The sequence below is a fragment of the Oryx dammah genome, unplaced genomic scaffold (genome assembly GCF_014754425.2).
Source record: "Oryx dammah isolate SB20612 unplaced genomic scaffold, SCBI_Odam_1.1 HiC_scaffold_4, whole genome shotgun sequence".
Taxonomy (NCBI): Eukaryota; Metazoa; Chordata; class Mammalia; order Artiodactyla; family Bovidae; genus Oryx; species Oryx dammah.
In genome coordinates, this window is record NW_024070188.1 from 40137981 (window position 1) to 40154131 (window position 16151).

Genomic DNA, 16151 nt, shown 5'->3' on the forward strand with positions numbered 1-16151 from the left:
TTCAAAAGATGAAAAATAGTAATTTATCTTTATAAAATTAGCTCACTTCTTAATTTTAGTTCTGAAAATAGGGGTGGAAAAATTTTAGGAAGCAAGCAGAATGGCTTATTTGTAGAACCACCTGGGATTCTGGAGACACTTCATTCTTGGAGGCAGAACTAACAAGGTGTAGCACCACTTTATTCATGCCTAAATAACATTAAAGTACCCCCTGGGATTCCAGAAATTTTCAGATAGAGCTCCTAAATGTTTTTATTCACTTTTCTTATTTACATATACTCATTTTCAGAAGGATCTGAGGCATCAATACAAGCATTTAAAGATTAGAAATGTAACTCGAGCCAGGAGAAAATAGGAAACAATGTGATGCTGAGAGGAGATATGTGTGTGTATATATGTATATATGTCTTCATAACTATTAATAATGGCCGGCAAATACGGCTCTAAGCCTCCTAGCATTAAAATAAAAAAAAGAAAATGTAGCCTAATACAAGATAAAAAGATGAAAATACTGAAATGAACTCTAGATTCCCCAGGCCCTGAGATCTAATGGAAAATTTCCTTCAGACATTATGACTATCATTGAATGACCTACCTGGTGATACTTTTAATACCACATAAGTGTATTTTGTAAACTTTGCATAAAAAGTAAAAGTTAATAGAGATTCTTCAAAATTCAGATGCAGTTTTCTGATTTTCTCCCTTGATATCTTGATCTAGATGTAAGATTTAGAGTAGATGAGCGTGGTTCTTAAAGCAGGCAGTACAACCTTGTAGGTAGCAATTTGGAAATGCATATAGATATTTTTAGTTGTCCCAGGAAGGGGGATACTATTGGCCTTTATTGGACAGTAGCCAGGCAAGGAACAGGACAGCCACCAAATGCAAAGAACTGCCCTCAATCCTGCATATCTGAATGCCCCGATGGACATGTGTGTGCGTGCAGGCTCAGTCGTGTCCGACTCTTGGCAACCCTATGGACTGAAGCTCATCGAGGCTCCTCTGTCCATGGGATCCTCTAGGCAAGAATACTGGAGTGGGTTGCCATTTTCTTCTCCAGGGAATCTTCCTAACCCAGGGATTGAACCCGAGTCTCCTGCATTGGCAAGCAGACTATTTACCCCTGAGCCACGTGGGAAGACAGACATGTAAATAAGTGAAAAACTTGTTTATAAAACCCTAAGCCCAAAATTGGAACTCTATTTTCAGTTCAGTTCAGTTCAGTCGCTCAGTCGTGTCCAACTCATTGTGACCCCATGAATCGCAGCACACCAGGCCTCCCTGTCCATCACCAACTCCGGAGTTCACTCAGACTCACATCCATCAAGTCCGTGATGCCATCCAGCCATCTCATCCTCTGTCGTCCCCTTCTCCTCCTGCCCCCAATCCCTCCCAGCATCAGAGTCTTTTCCTATGAGTCAACTCTTTGCATGAGGTGGCCAAAGTAATGGAGGTTCAGCTTTAGCATCATTCCTTCCAAAGAAATCCCAGGGTTGATCTCCTTCAGAATGGACTGGTTGGATCTCCTTGCAGTCCAAGGGACTCTCAAGAGTCTTCTGCAACACCACAGTTCAAAAGCATCAATTCTTCGCGCTCAGCCTTCTTCACAGTCCAACTCTCACATCCATACATGACCACAGGAAAAACCATAGCCTTGACTAGACAGAACTTAGTCAGCAAAGTAATATCTCTGCTTTTGAATATACTATCTAGGATGATCATAGCTTTCCTTCCAAGGAGTAAGCGTCTTCTAATTTCATGGCTTCAGTCACGATCTGCAGCAATTTTGGAGCCCCCAAAATAAAGTCTGACACTGTTTCCATTGGTTCCCCATCTATTTCCCATGAAGTGATGGGACCAGATGCAATGATCTTCGTTTTCTGAATGTTGAGCTTTAAGCCAACTTTTTCACTCTCCTCTTTCACTTTCATCAAGAGACTTTTTAGTTCCTCTTCACTTTCTGCCATAAGGGTGGTGTCATCTGCATATCTGAGATTATTGATATTTCTCCCAGCAATCTTGATTCCAGCTTGTGCTTCCTCCAGCCCAGCATTTCTCATGATGTATTCTGCATAGAAGTTAAATGAGCAGGGTGACATTATACAGCCTTGACGTACTCCTTTTCCTATTTGGAACCAGTCTGTTGTTCCATGTCCAGTTCTAACTGTTGCTTCCTGACTTGCATACAGATTTATCAAGAGGCAGGTCAGGTGGTCTAGTATTCCCATCTCTTTCAGAATTTTCCACAGTTTATTGTGATCCACACAGTCAAAGGATTTTGCATAGTCAATAAAGCAGAAATAGATATTTTTCTGGAACTCTCTTGCCAGCAGATGTTGGCAATTTGATCTCTTGTTCCTCTGCCTTTTAGAAAACCAGCTTGAACATCAGGAAGTTCACGGTTCATGTATTGCTGAAGCCTGGCTTGGAGAATTTTGAGCATTACTTTACTAGCATGTGAGATGAGTGCAATTGTGCGGTAGTTTGGGCATTCTTTGGCATTGCCTTTCTTTGGGATTGGAATGAAAACTGACCTTTTCCAGTCCTGTGGCCACTGCTGAGTTTTCCAATTTTGCTGGCATATTGAGTGCAGCCCTTTCACAGCATCATCTTTCAGGATTTGAAATAGCTCAACTGGAATGCCATCACCTCCACTAGCTTTGTTCGTAGTGATGTTTTCTAAGGCCCACTTGACTTCACATTCCAGGATGTCTGGCTCTAGGTGAGTGATCATGGCATCGTGATTATCTGGGTTGTGAAGATCTTTTTGGTACAGTTCTTCTGTGTTTTCTTGCCACCTCTTCTTAATATTGTCTGCTTCTGTTAAGTCCATACCATTTCTGTCCTTTATCAATCCCATCTTTGCATGAAATGTTCCCTTGGTATCTCTAATTTTCTTGAAGAGATCTCTAGTCTTTCCCATTCTGTTGTTTTCCTCTATTTCTTTGCATTGATCATTGAAGAAGGCTTTCTTATCTCTTCTTGCTATTCTTTGGAACTCTGCATTCAGATGCTTATATCTTTCCTTTTTTCCTTTGCTTTTCGCTTCTCTTCTTTTCACAGCTATTTGTAAGGCCTCCCCAGACAGCCATTTTGCTTTTTTCATTTCTTTTTCATGGGGATGGTCTTGATCCCTGTCTCCTGTACAATGTCATGAACCTCATTCCATAGTTCATCAGGCACTCTATCTATCAGATCTAGGCCCTTAAATCTATTTCTCACTTCCACTGTATAATCATAAGGGATTTGATTGAGGTCATACCTGAATGGTCTAGTGGTTTTCCCTAGTTTCTTCAATTTAAGTCTGAATTTGGTAATAAGGAGTTCATGATCTGAGCCACAGTCAGCTCCTGGTCTTGTTTTTGTTGACTGTATAGAGCTTCTCCCTCTTTGGCTGCAAAGAACATAATCAATCTGATTTTGGTGTTGACCATCTGGTGATGTCCATGTGTAGAGTCTTCTCTTGTGTTGCTGGAAGAGGGTGTTCGCTATGACCAGTGCATTTTCTTGGCAAAACTCTTTATTAGTCTTTGCCCTGCTTCATTCTGCATTCCTAGGGCAAATTTGCCTGTTACTCCAGGTGTTTCTTGACTTCCTACTTTTGCATTCCAGTCCCCTATAATGAAAAGGACATCTTTTTTAGATGTTAGTTCTAAAAGGTCTTGTAGGTCTTCATAGAACCATTCAACTTCAGCTTCTTCAGCATTACTGGTTGGGGCATAGACTTGGATTACTGTGATATTGAATGGTTTGCCTTGGAGATGGACAGAGAACATTCTGTCGTTTTTGAGACTGCATCCAAGTACTGCATTTTGGACTCTTTTGTTGACCATGATGGCTACTCCATTTCTTCTGAGGGATTCCTGCCTGCAGTAGTAGGTATAATGGTCATCTGAGTTAAATTCACCCATTCCAGGCCATTTTAGTTCGCTGATTCCTAGAATGTCGACGTTCACCCTTGCCATCTCTTGTTTGACCACTTCCAAATTGCCTTGATTCATGGACCCTATATTCCAGGTTCCTATGCAATATTGCTCTTTACAGCATCGGACCTTGCTTCTATCACTAGACATATCCACAACTGGGTAATGTTTTTGCTTTGGCTCCATCCCTTCATTCTTTCTAGAGTTATTTCTCCACTGATCTCCAGTAGCATATTGGGCACCTACTGACCTGGGGAGTTCCTCTTTCAGTATCCTATCATTTTGCCTTTTCATACTTTTCATGGGGTTCTCAAGGCAAGAATACTGAAGTGGTTTGCCATTCCCTTCTCCAGTGGACCACATTCTGTCAGACCTCTCCATCATGACCCACCCATCTTGGGTTGCCCTACGGGCATGGCTTAGTTTCATTGAGTTAGACAAGGCTGTGGTCCTAGTGTGATTAGATCGACTAGTTTTGAACTCTATTTTACATATACACAAATTTTATTTGTTTTGCATCAAGATAATACTGAATTTTCCAGAAATGCTACCACAATAAAAACCGAGAGAAGACTACTGTTGTAGTCTGAAAGTTGTTCAGTATTTCAGAAAATCATGTTGCCTAGGGCATGCCCTTGTGGTACCTCTCCGTTACCAGCAAAATATACTTTTGTGTCACTCTGCATCTATATGCAGCATGAGGATTCTACCTGTAGCTACAGACAGGCAACTGTTTCATTATGTCTTGTGAAGAGTTTTGCTCCAGCCTCTACATACTGAACTGCACATTATTTTCAATATACTTTCTTTCCTTCTGTCTGTTATTTATATATGGTTAAGATAGTCTTGGCTTCCCTGGTGGCTCAGATGGTAAAGAATCTCCCTGCAATGCAGAAGACCCAGGTTCAATCCCTGGGACAGGAATATTCCTGGAGAAGAAAATGGCAACCCACTCCAGTATTCTTGCCTAGAGAGTTCCATCAATGGGCCATAGGCTACAGTCCACGGGGTCGCAAAGAATCAGACATGACTGAGTGCCTGACACACACACAAGATATTCTTACTAGTGTTTAGAGTAATTTGCATGGGTAAGTTATATTATTAGGAATTTCATTTACTACTATTTCAGGATAGTAAAAGTGGCCTTATATATTAAGGCTTGATAGATGAGGTTGAGAATCACCAAGCCAGACTGGCAGGCTTCATATCTTCTGAGAATTCGTTGTATCTATAATTCCTCCCAGTCAACTTTTAGTGAGAGCTTTCTAGCAAACAGGCTGAGGCTGGAGTGTAATTATTCTCTTTTGCTGAATAAGTGGAAAAGTTCATGTCCTTTAAAAAGCTATCAATAGGCTGACATCTTCTTATGATAACTAAAGAGCTAATCAAGAATCTCCACTAAATATACCAGTAAGCTCCCTCCACTCAGAGGTGATTTCATGAGACACCTAAAGGAAGGTTCACAATTTCCTTAGGGAATGATTCTGAGTACAGCCAACCTTCAGAAATTCCAACGATCAAGAAAGAACACAACTGTAATGATGTCTGCTTAGAAATACTCTGAACAGGAGTTGCTACTCATCTGCCATAACAAAGGAAAAACTCAGATGGACATGATGAAATGAAAAATGTCTAGCAATGGGACTTTCTACCAAAACAGAGAGAAACAAGTGCACAGAAGTGCAATATCCACCCTGAGTTAGCTTAATGGGGCTGACCTACTCTTTTGAGTTACTGAATATTATTTTTTTCTACTTTCAGTTCAGTTCAGTTCAGTTCAGTCGCTCAGTCATGTCCGACTCTTTGTGACCCCATGAATCGCAGCACGCCAGGCCTCCCTGTCCATCACCAACTCCCGGAGTTCACTCAGACTCACGTCCATCGAGTCCGTGATGCCATCCAGCCATCTCATCCTCTGTCGTCCCCTTCTCTTCCTGCTCCCAATCCCTCCCAGCATCAGAGTCTTTTCCAGTGAGTCAACTCTTTGCATGAGGTGGCCAAAGTACTGGAGTTTCAGCTTTAGCATCATTCATTCCAAAGAAATCCCAGGGCTGATCTCCTTCAGAATGGACTGGTTGGCTCTCCTTGCAGTCCAACGGACTCTCAAGAGTCTTCTCCAACACCACAGTTCAAAAGCATCAATTCTTCAGCGCTCAGCCTTCTTCATAGTCCAACTCTCACAACCATACATGACCACAGGAAAAACCATAGCCTTGACTACACAGACCTTAGTCGGCAAAGTAATGTCTCTGCTTTTGAATATACTATCTAGGTTGGTCATAACTTTTCTTCCAAGGAGTAAGCTTTGGAGGACGTCAAATAGAAAAGAAGGGATTGTTTATTTTTCCACTTGTGACAATAAAGCCATTATGAAGAGCACACAGGAAACACTTCTCTTTCTATTCACCATCCTGGCAGTAGGGTGGGGATGGGAGGTAGAGTGTGGGAGGGAGAGAGGAGGACCCAAGGAACAAATCCAGCTCATTTAAATAAAGTTTTGTATAATGAAGACAAGGTTAAAACAGAGAGTGTTCACACACATCCTTGTCATCTAATATTATCTCAGATATCCAGAGACCCTCTGAGTGTCATCAGTGTGCATGTTCTGTATGCATGAGCTCAAGTACCTTGGTCCACAATGGGTCCTGCAGCACAGAACTTACACCAAGAAAGATTATAAATGCTGTGAGCATATTGTTCAAACACATTTTGTTTTCAATAAGTGACTGAGTTTCACAGTGTGCCAAAGAAAAATGTCTGTGTCTAAAATGTGACTATCACTCAAGCAAAATGCTACACTAACGCAATGGAGTGCATCTCCATTTTTGATGTGTGGTGACAGCTCTCAAGCCCCACCACTCCCTCTTTCCTGCTTGCTCCACACCTGGGGGAAAATACAGGAAAAGCCTGAGGTGTCTCTCCCTTGATGCTGGTGGAAAGTTCAAACCACAAGCCTCTGGCTACATGGAGAATCCTCCAGCCCCACCACCTTACCACAATAAACACCAACGCTGATCAAGCACCCCTACTTGCCCTCTGAAGACATATTTGGACCTACTGGAACCCACCCTCTTAGCCCCGAAAGCCTCACCATGTGAGTGACAAACCTTTTCCTATCCTCTTGGTCCACATGTGCTGTTATCAGTCTCAACACTGCATCAAACGCTGAGTGGGTGAGGGGGCCATTCTGTTTCTGCAGAGTGACTATCAGACAACTAAGAAATCCTAAATTTACAAATTATCAAGAAAAGGCCAGGAAATACTTTTTTTAAAAAATCAAAATAATCAGTTTTATTACCAAATTGGAAAGCTGACCTCAGAAGTGTGGCCACAGTTAGACTTCCTCACTCTGCAACATTTTAGACATTGCTATGCTGAGCAGATGGCTCTGTAATGCCTGCCGTACAAACCACAGCCTGAGTCTTCTCTGAGCAGACACACACAGGGATTTCATGAGGGATAAAGGGATATGAGTCAATACTCTAGTTTGAGTAAACTCTGGGGGTTGGTGATGGATAGGGAGGCCTGGCGTGCTGCAGTCCATGGGGTCGCAAAGAGTCAGACACGACTGAGCGACTGTACTGAACTGAAAGGGATAACAGGCTGGCACAGGCAAACTGTCAGTTAAAACTGACCCTGCTCTACAGGCAGGGGCTTTCACAGACCTTCACTTTGAATCGCTGTCAACCACGAGGAACAGACAGGCTTTGGGTCCAGTGACACTGTTCTTGGGTCCTCAGCTGAAAAAAGTAAGCTTCTGGGGTCAGGCAGGATTGGAACTTTTCAAATCTCACTTCTCAGTTGTTCAAAATAAATGTTTAGGTCCCCAACCTGTCCTTATAGTTTTGACTACCCAACCAAATCAAGGATTTATCATTTTACTTGACATCCGTAGAAGCCATAAAAATTTCATCTGACATATGGTTCCTGTCTGTCAAGTAGGTTGACACTTTCTAGGAAACCACCCGTGGTAACATCCTCACCCCAAAACATTAAGCAGACACATCTGCTTGTTTGTTTCAATAATCCACTGATTAAAAAGAGAGAGAAAATCTCTCTAAAGGCAATAATATAGAATTTCAAAAGATCCAAGAATGTGAAAACTCACTGATGGAATTCAAACATTTCCCCTTCATTTCACTCTTCTCAAACTTTTCTGTGTCAACAATCCAGTTATGGACTCTGGCACAACTCTGTAAGAATTAAGGTAAGAAGAAAATAATCACTTTCTGCACAATTCAAAATATTCTTCCTTAGACTGTGGATTGTAGACTGTGTGCTCTGGAGCCTAGGGCACAGGGTGCATACCCTGGGGGCCTCTTGCTTGCCAGGCTTCTGGAGGTACTGCCAGGTGAAAAAAGAATTTTGCAGCTAAAATATTTAAACCACTGAATGGTCCTAATGCTACTCCCAAGAGAAGCATTTAAAAAATATTTCTCCCAGATTTTTTCCATGTGCTAATAACATTTAGTTCCACCAGGTTATGTTTATAATAAGTAAATCTGATGGGGACTTTTTCTCATGTAAAGTGACACATCTTTTCCTGAAGGAATAGTTTATGAGAAGGCAGTTCCAATTAAGATTCCTGTCACTCTGCTGCCAGGCCTGATGCTCAGGTCTCCAGAGAAAAGTATTCCATTGCAGAGAATAAATACACTTTCAATGATCATCAAAATAAAGCTACAGTCTCTGCCTTATCAGGGCTATAAAAAAGTCACGTGAACACATTAAATAAACAAATGAGAATCAGGAAGAAAACCCTGACTACACAAGAGCAAGAAAATTAAGGAGCTGTGCCTTCTAGTTTTCAATTCCTGATTACATGAGCACAGTTATAGCTAAAAAAAAAGTCTTTCTCACTTCACAGAGTGTCCTACTTTCCTAGATTTCCAAAGCGTTCAAAATATTAATACTAATAGTTATACAAAATGTCCTTGTGAAGATTCTACTAAAGCATTCTCTGCACCAGAGAACAGTAATCAGGATGTGTATCCCCAGAGAGATAGGTTCTTCCATGATGTTGAGGAACCAGAGGCTGGAGCTGCTGGATATGAAAAGAAAAGCAAGGGAACAACAGATATCAAAGAATCCTTTTCATCTGCCCAGATACGATGTGCCTGGTTCATGGCTGACAAAGTTAGCAGTATCTAGAGGGGTCAGAGAAGGCAATGGCACCCCACTCCAGTACTCTTGCCTAGAAAATCCCATGGGCAGAGGAACCTAGTAGGCTGCAGTCCATGGGGTCACATAGAGTCGGACACGACTGAGCGACTTCCCTTTCGCTTTTCACTTTCATGCATTGGAGAAGGAAATGGCAACCCACTCCAGCGTTCTTCCCTGGAGAATCCCAGGGATGGGGGAGCCTGGTGGGCTGCCCTCTATGGGGTCGCACAGAGTCGGACACGACTGAAGCGACTTAGCAGAGGGGTACTCTGGGAAATTCAAAGGGGATTACAAACCTATCATTGAGCGCACAGTTTCTGGGTTTCTGGAAATGCTCCATCGGGCAGCAAGGGACAAAACACATGGAATGGAGAGTTCTCAGGAAAGTTAAGAGGAAGCTAACAAGCTTGAACCCCTTGCTCTACTATATGGAAGGCATTTAGTCCCTGATAGCTCAGCTGGTAAAGAAGCTGCCTACAATGCAGGAGACCTGGGTTTGATCCCTGGGTTGGAAAGATCCCCTGGAGAAGGGAATAGCTCCAGTATTCTGGCCTGGAGAATTCCATGGACCATATAGTCCATGGGGTTGCAGAGCTGGACACGACTGAGCAACTTTCACTTTATCACAGTATTGGCATAGAGTTTTTCGTCCTTAACATCATGGCAGCCAGAGTGTTAATACAGCAAACTTTATTGTAGTTCTCAGTCCTATTTGCTTTCATTTTTGGCCCTTACCTACTCAAATTCCAAGAGGTATAATCAAAGACCTTTAGGATTGCATGTTCTCCCACTTGTTGAGCTGGTGGCTCAGACAACAAAGAATCTGCCTGCAATGAACAAGCCCTGAGTTTGATCCCTGGGTTAAGAAGATCCCAGGAGAAAGGAATAGCTACCCACTGCAGTATTCTTGCCTGGAAAATTTCATGGACAGAGGAACCTGGTGGGCTATAGTCCATGGGGTCACAAAAAGTCGGACACAACTGAGTTACTAACACTTTCACTTTTTTTTCACTTACACTTGCTGAGCAGTGCTTGTATCTTTATGAAAGGGTCTTGATGTTAGGTGCTCCTCACTGACTGGCTGGGTTTTCTGAGGCATCATCTGAGGCAAGTAACATCTCCATTAGAATCCTTCTTTTAAAAAAATTTTTTTGAAGTGTAGTTGGTTTAAAATCTTGTGTTAGTTTCTGCTGTATAGCAAAGTGAATTAGTTATACATATAAAAATATCCACTCTTTTTTAGATTCTTTTCCCATATATGTCATTACAAAGTACTCAGTAGAGTTCCCTGTGCTATACAGTGGGGACTTGCTGGTTATCTATTTTATATACAGTAGTGTGCATATGTCAATACCAACCTCTTTTTGTAAAAAAGTTTTATTTTTTTTTAAGTGGTGGAAAGCTGCTTTATAATTTTGTGTTGGTTTCTGTAGTACAATAGTCAGTATTACAGAACAACTGTACTGTGAATCCAGTTATACTTTATATCTCTTTGCAACCCCATGGACTATAGCCCACCAGGCTTCTCTGTCCATGGGATTTCCCAGGCAAGAATACTGGAGTGGGTTGCCTTTTCCTTCTCCAATATATACACATCTCCCATCACTCCTGAGCCTCCTTCCCTCCTCCCATCCCTAGACAGTTTTTTCCCCTTCTTTTTCATGTCTCTTCTATCAGGACTGGGCTGAAATAGGAATGGACTTCTGGCCAGAGTTGGAAAGCAAGGAGATTGAGGGACAGCAGGGGAACAGGATTCCCTTTGCTCACCAGTAAGTAAAAGGTGGCATTCTCAGGTTCACTTTATCTTTTTCTCCCTATGGCAGATCTGCCCAGTGACAATTTTGCATCATACCCTTTGCTTTTCACCTAGCTCCTGGAGCCAGCCCAGAACAGGACCTGCAGTCTGGCTCCTCTGCTCTCCATGGCCAGTTCCGCTGTGTACAGCTGTGCAGGGTCACCCACGAGCACTGCCACGCATGCGGGGCTCTGCTCAGGCTGTGACCCAAGCAGGGTGTTCCCACAGGAAGGGCCCGCCTCTAACTAGCGTGAAGCCAGATGTGTGTGTGTGCCTTGATAAGAAAAGTGCACGCATTTTCAGAGGATGTATTAGCATTAGGAGGACAATTTGATTTTTCTTTAAAACTTCCTGGATGATATCTGTGACCAATTTTAAGAAGGCTATGCTTTAGAACAGTGTGTAGGAGGAACACACACACACCTTGTTACACAGTGGTAACTCATTCATCACACCCACTCTATACTTTCAATTTCCTTCCCAAGGCAGTAATGATTTTCAGGCACTTAAAATACTTAACATTTTATACTATGCTTACTACAACAGACTGAAGGTATAATCAACTATCAGTAGGAATAGCTTAGGTAGATAATTTAAATGTTAACTCAAGATTTTTACAAAGCTACATACATATCATGGCTGAAGACCATCTTTCAGCAAATGTCCACAATAGTAAATAACAAGTAAAAAATTGAAGAACCATGCTTTTATTCATGTTTGTATTCTAAACTCTTTGCTTAATGTTCATTTCATTACTAGAGTAAGACAAAGCTTTTTTTGCATTTCCCAAGTATACTACAATTCCATTTTTTGCCATCATCTATGTTCATGTTTCAAAGAGAAAACGGATTTATCATAAAGTCACTTTGGTGTTTAAGAAACCAAACTACCATGGATGTTGTTCAAGAAAGACTGTACCAACTTCCACTCTGCAGAAAAAAATAATCACATACAAAGTACAAATGCAGCAACTCAGAGCCCTCATGAACTCAGCACTGGAAAAGCACCCAGCTCAGAAGAACCATCAAAAAGAGTTTGCTTTCTAAAACGTCCAAATACTTCCCCACCTCCTTAATCAAGGTATAACAAATATGACTTAATTTTTTCTTAATGACATAGAGCATTAAGAAAGGGTTAAGAATAAATGAAAAGGATTCAAAATTAAGAGGAATGGGTTTGACTCACTGGGTCAAACCTGGGAGATTGATCTTAGTCATTTACTGCACCTTCCAGGGCTTGTTGTCTTTACAACATGATCACTAAATTCCTCAGAGCTGTCTAGAGTATTAGGCTACACAGCACACATAAAATGCCCGGGGCAGTGCCCTTGTTCTTGCAGAAGGTGCTCCATGAAATGCCAGCCCACTTCCTGTCCCTTCCGTGCACAATCTGAAAAGATGAGTTACTGCTGTATATGCTGCAGGACTGTCACCTCTGTGTGGATGCAACATCAAGAATGGGTCACTGGGCAGAATAAATGCAACTCTAAGTCTCCCCCTAGAACTTTGTTTTTAAGTGCACACACACACATTTGTTCTTCTGCAAACTTCTTCCCTATTCCCTAGCAGTCTCCTTACCCTTCAAAGGGCTTCCCTTGTAGCTCAGCTGGTAAAGAATCTGCCTGCAATGCAGGAGACCTGGGTTCGATCGCTGGGTTGGGAAGTTCAATTCAGTTCAGTTCAGTTGCTCAGTCGTGTCCCACTCTTTGCGACCCCATGAATTGCAGCACGCCAGGCCTCCCTGTTCATCACCATCTCCCAGAGCTCTTTTGGTATCCTATCATATTGCCTTTTCATACTGTTCATGGATTTCTCAAGGTAAGAATACTGAAGTGGCTTGCCATTCCCTTCTCCAGTGGACCACGTTCTGTCAGACCTCTCCACCATGACTCGCCCGTTTTGGGTTGCCCCGCAGGCATGGCTTGGTTTCATTGAGTTAGACAAGGCTGTGGTCCTAGTGTGATTAGATGGACTAGTTTTCTGTGAGTATGGTTTCAGTGTGTCTGCCCTCTGATGCCCTCTTGCAACACCTACCATCTTACTTGGGTTTCTCTTACCTTGGACGTGGGGGTATCTCTTCACGGCTGCTCCAGCAAAGCACAGCCGCTGCTCCTTACCTTGGATGAGGGGTATCTCCTTACTGCCACCATTCCTGACCTTCGACGTGGGATAGCTCCTCTAGGCCCTCCTGTGCCTGCGCAGCCACCACTCCTTGGGTTGCTCCTCCCGGCTGTGGGCCCTGGCCTTGGGCGTGGGTGGCTCCTCCCAGCTAAGTCCCCTGGAAAAGGGAATGGCTACCCACTCCAGTGTTCTGGCCTAGAAAATTCCATAAACTGCATAGTCCATGGGGTCACAAAGAGTCAGACACGACAGCAACTTTCACTACCCTCCAAAAGTCAGCTCCCCTAATGCCCTAATCTTCAGCTCAAGTTTCATAGGTCCTTTGTGCCACAGGCACACTATACACACAGACACACACTTTGTCTGTGTATTGTTGTTCAGTTGCTAAGTCATGTCCAACCCTTTGTGACCCCATGGACTGTAGCACGCCAGGCTTCCCTGTCCCTTCACCATCTCCCAGAGCTTGCTCAAACTCCTGTCCATTGAGTTGGTGATGCCATCCAACCATCTCATCCTGTCTCTCCCTTCTCCTCCTGCCCCCAATCTTTCCCAGCATCAGGGTCTTTTCCAATGTCTGTATAATATACATGTGTGTATGTGTGCATGTGTGTGTGTGTGTGTGTGTATATATATATACAAAACTTCATCATAATCACCAAAAACTGGAACCAACCAAGATGCCCTTCATATATCCATGCAATGGAATAGTACTCAGCAATAAAAATGATCTATCAAGTCATAAAAGATGCAGAGGAAACTTAAATGCATATTGCTAAGTGAAAGAAGCCAATCTGAAAAGTCTACATACTGTATGATTCCAAAAAGTATATGACATTTTTCAGAAGACAAAACTACAGAAACAGTAAAAAAAAAATCTGCTATTGGTTGTCAAGGGGAGAGGGGGAGAGATGAACAGGTGAAGAAAAGGGCACTTTCAGGGTAAGGAAATACATAAGTATATAAATGCATATACAAGTTTATATATACAGAAGTTTCTACAAATATTTAATACATATAATATGTGAACTTAACCATTGTGAAAGAAACCACAAAACAAGCAAGGCAAATAATAAGGCAGCCTCTTATATTTGAGTGTTTTTCCTCAGCATTCATAGCAGTTTTTATGCTCCGTCATTTACCAGTGATTTAAACATGCTTTGCACTCTTATAACCTTTAAGCTTAAGGCATTTTGTTGCTAAGGCATCTACGTATAAGAGTACTTATTTGGGTAGGTTTATAAAAAAACAATATTTTGTATAAAATATTTGTAAAAAACAATATTTGTATTTTGATTGTATCCCCATTGGTCACCAGTGAAGTATGAACTATGGGTTATCAAACGTACTTTAGACATAGGCAAATGCAGGTGTAGCTGTAATTCAGGTATGGAGAGAAAAATACACACAAGACATAAGCTAGAGCTGGTGTCTTTCTTTACATCTATAAGCTAAACAGCACATAACACATTATTCACTCACCTCACTAGGAATATGTTTTGACAACTCTGTGAACCATCACTATCTGCTTTCTTAAGGCATGAAATTTGGCTGGGCTGATCCTGAATTTGTGATCCATCTCCTTTGTATTCTCCTTTGTACCCACTACTTTATTGCTGATTTTTTTCCTTCCTACCTACTGTTTTCATTCCAGTTGCCAGAGCTGCCCCAGTTATTCTATAAACCTATCTCAAATTCTACCAGTTCTGGAAAAGAGAATGGACAATATCATATACCTTAATATGCCTCTGAAGAAAGCACGCTAGTAAAAAACTGAACTCCCAACATTTTTCAAGACCCAAATACCACCTTCTCTGTGAAGGTTTGCACTGAGGAACCAAGTTAACCACATCCTCTCCTTTGTCCCCACTGTGTCTCGTATTCTGCTATTATGCCTCCCACCACAGCAAGGACATGGAATTATGTATATGACTCTCCCCCACCAGGATGTGAGCCTGCCAAAAGAAGCAGCCCTTATTTAGCACAGAAGACACTGAACATAAGCTGGATGAAATGAAATTAAACAACAAAACTCTATAAAAGAAGATAAATAACTACTCAGTATCTGGTCTTACGAAGTTGAGTAGCTCTCAAATGAAAGTAGGGGGTGACGAGGGTGGGCAAAATTGGAGAAGGGGGGGTCAAAGGTACAAACTTTTATAAGATATAAAAGTTTTAAGATAAATAAGTCCTGGGCTGTAATGTACAACATGGCAACTATAGTTAACAATACTGTACTGTATATCTAAAACATGCTATGAAAGGAGATTTTAAAGGTCCTCATCACACAAAAAACTTGTCAACTTTGTGTGGTGACAGACATTAATTAAAACATTACAGTAATTGTTTTGTTGTAAATCATTCTATTGTACATAATGAAAATCATTTTGTTGTATACCTACAACTAATACAATGTTACATGTCAGTTACATCTCAATTGGGACTTCCCCGGCAGTCCAGAGGTTAGAACTTCACTTTCTAATGCAGGGAGTGCAGGTTCAATTCCTGATCTGGAAGCTAAGATCCCACACGCCTCGTAGCCAAAAAATCAGAACATAAATAACAGAAGCAATATGGCAACAGATTCAACAAAGACTTTTTAAAATGTTCCACATCAAAAATAAATCTTGAAAATATTACATTTCAATTTAAAAATAATTCTATAAGGATGGGTTTTGTGTGTTCTAACAGTTGTTTCACTAACATGCAACTAGGTAAGAAAGATGAAGCTTCAGATCTCTGTTCATACTGTTCATATTCAGTTTTGTTTTGATTTTCTCTGATAGTCATACACTAACATATGTTAGTTGTCACTATTATTCTTTCATTTAAAAAGCAAGAAATAAAATGAATGTTCCCTGGAGATTCCTGTAGGTCCTCTAATGATTTTAGTGCTGAACAAACTTTGGCTTTTAAACCATCACATTCTAATCTGACCCTGAAATAAATGCAGAGGATAGGGTGCCAAGATGTTAGACAAAGCTCTTTAAAGCTTTAATTTGGTCTTTTGGACTTCCCTGGGGGCTCAGAGGTTAAAGCATCTGCCCACAATGCGGGAAACCTGGGTTCGATCCCTGGGTCGGGAAGATCCCCTGGAGAAGGAAACAGCAACCCACTCCAGTACTCTTGCCTGGAGAATCCCATGGACAGAGG

At 41.7% G+C, this 16151-nt stretch overlaps 1 protein-coding gene across 2 annotated transcripts in view; it reads right to left on the bottom strand.

The window, feature by feature from the left end:
• The window catches only part of KLHL32 (kelch like family member 32), a 230930-nt gene that overhangs the window by 114566 nt on the left and 100213 nt on the right, over positions 1-16151 (bottom strand). The gene's annotated exons all lie outside the window — the stretch shown is intronic.